Below are 2,846 nucleotides of genomic sequence, written 5' to 3' on the forward strand. Positions count from 1 at the left end.
GTCGTCAGCTCGGGCGGAACAAGTCGCAACAGCCACAGCTACACGCGTCGCAGCGCTGGAATCAGCCACAGTCGCCTTCGAAGCTTGGCGTTCGGGTCTGGAATCGGCCGTTGACGAGGTCAAGAAGAGCGTCAAGTCGGTGCAGGCGGTCGTTGCCAAGCTGGCCCAACCATGGGAGTCTGCTCCCCGGGATCCTCCGTACCCTCAACCGGGCATCCTGTGCGCTATGGGTCGGTCTCCGCGTGCCCACCTGCCGGACATCAGACCGACGACCCAGATGGGCACGGCTTCGACAATCACCACCGGGAGGCTATATTTGGTCGAGTTTTCACCCATTCCCACCTCCCGCACAATGGTACGCTCTAGTTTGACACTACTTCCTTCTCACATCTCCTCGGGTCCCCACATCACCATGATGATAGACACTCACTAAGCGGAGCTCAGTTACCACAGTTATGTTCCTTGCCCAAGATGCCCTTTCCACCATTCGATGGAGAAAACCCACGTTTATGGCTAACCCAAAGTGAAGATTATTTTGATTTATATAATGTCGATCCCCACATGTGGATTCATGTTGCTAGAATGAACTTCACAGGTTCAGCAGCTCGATGGTTACAGTCCATAGTCACTCGTCTTAAGTTTTGTAGCTGGTCCGAGTTCAGTCAGATGCTGCTTGAGCGCTTTGGACGCGATCAACATGAGCATTTGATTAGGCAACTGTTCTGCATTAAACAGACCACTACAATTGCTGCTTACATTGAGCAGTTCTCTGGCTTAGTAGACCAACTGCACGCATATCAAACCACAACTGATCCCTTATTTTATACCATGAGATTCATCGATGGATTGAAGGATCACATTAAATCATCTTTACTGTTTCAGCGTCCCTCCAATCTCGATACTGCTTGTGCGCTTGCTCAATTGCAGGAGGAGGTCTCGGAACCGGCAAGATGGGAACCTCACAAGTTTTCCTCCACTACTACACCGATGCCACTGCCATCACCCCTGCCATTGCCTCGTTCCCCTCCAGCAGAGGAGGCTCGTCCACGGCATGGGAATGACAAGCTGAATTCTCTCAAGGCTTATTGGCATGCTCGTGGATTGTGTGACAAGTGCGCGGAGAAATGGGCTCCCGGGCATCGCTGTTCACCTACAGTGGTGCAATTACATGTGCTGGAAGAGATATGGCAACTCTTCGACAATGCTTCTGAATCACCCCCAGTAGAGCCTGACACCACACCTCCAGAAGAATTGCTCACCATTTCTCTGTCAGCGATGTCCAAGCAGTCTGGTCAACGTACTCTTCAGCTTCCAGGTGAATGCCAGGGACAACTGATCCTTATTCTGCTCGACTCTGGTAGCTCCCATTTCTTTGTGAGCACCTCCAGGCCGCACACACTATCAGGCGTCTCTTCCTTGCCTACGCAAGTCTCGGTTCATGTAGCTGATGGTGGAATTGTGACCTGCACCTAGGTTTTCAGAGCAACCCAGTGGTCAGTCCAAGGTTTCGTGTTCATTTCGGACTTTAGAGTATTCCCACTCAAAACATATGACATAGTGCTTGGTATGGACTGGCTCGAGCAGTTTAGCCCGATGAAAATCCATTGGTCAAAGAAGTGGTTATCGATCCCTTACCAGGGCCAAACAGTTGTGTTGCAGGGTAACACTTCTTCTATGGACAACAAACATTTGCTGCATGTGGTATACTTGTTACATTTAGCCGGCGAGACCAGTACTGTACCTCAGTTGGATCCCCGCATAGCCACAGTTTTGCAACAGTTCAAATCAGTCTTTGATGAACCTACAATGTTGCCTCCTTCCAGATCTTATGACCACATCATTCCACTGGTTCTGAGCGCCCAACCTGTTTTTATTCGGCCATATAGATATGCACCAGCTGTTAAAGATGAGATAGAGCGTCAGGTTTCAGAAATGCTGGCTTCCGGCATCATTCAACATAGTTCAAGCCCCTTTTCCATCCCAGTGCTATTGGTTCGCAAGAAGGATCAGTCTTGGCGCTTTTGTGTCGATTTTAGACACCTAAACGCTCTCACGGTGAAGAGGAAATACCCAATGCCCATTATTTAGGAATTCTTGGACGAACTGCAAGGTGCCAGTTGGTTTTCTAGTTTGGATCTGCGTTCTAGGTTTCATCAAATACTGCTCCAAAATGGTGAAGAATTCAAAACAACATTTCAGACACATAGTGGCCACTATGAGTTCAAGGTGATGGCATTCGGTCTGACCAGAGCTCCTGCCACCTTTCAAGGTGCTATGAACACTACATTGCAACCAGTGCTCCGCAAGTTTGCTCTTGTATTTTTCGATGACATCTTGATTTACAGTTCAACCCTAGAAAAACATGTGGAGCACCTGTCTGCAGTATTGTCTTTGTTACACAAGGATGCATGGCAAGTCAAATTTTCAAAGTGCATATTTGCCACCCGTTCCATTGCATATCTAGGCCATGTAATCAGTGCAACTGGGGTGCAAACAGATCCTAGTAAGGTCACAGCTGTGGTAAATTGGCCAGTCCCATCAAACATTAAGGAACTACAAAGCTTCCTCAGTCTAGCAGGTTACTACCGTAAATTTGTGCCCCATTTTGGCATTATATCCAAACCTTTGATCTCTCTACTGAAGAAGCATACAATTTTCTGTTGGACATCAGAGCATGACACTGCATTCTGTTGTCTCAAATCTCGGCTGAGCCAGGCACCTGTATTGGCGTTACTTGATTTTTCCAAACCATTCGTGTTGGAGACCGATGCCTGTGATCAAGGTGTGGGGCAGTCCTAATGCAAAGTGGTCATCCAATAGCTTATGTCAGTAAGGCGCTCGGTCCT

The sequence above is a fragment of the Zea mays genome, chromosome 9 (genome assembly GCF_902167145.1).
Source record: "Zea mays cultivar B73 chromosome 9, Zm-B73-REFERENCE-NAM-5.0, whole genome shotgun sequence".
Taxonomy (NCBI): Eukaryota; Viridiplantae; Streptophyta; class Magnoliopsida; order Poales; family Poaceae; genus Zea; species Zea mays.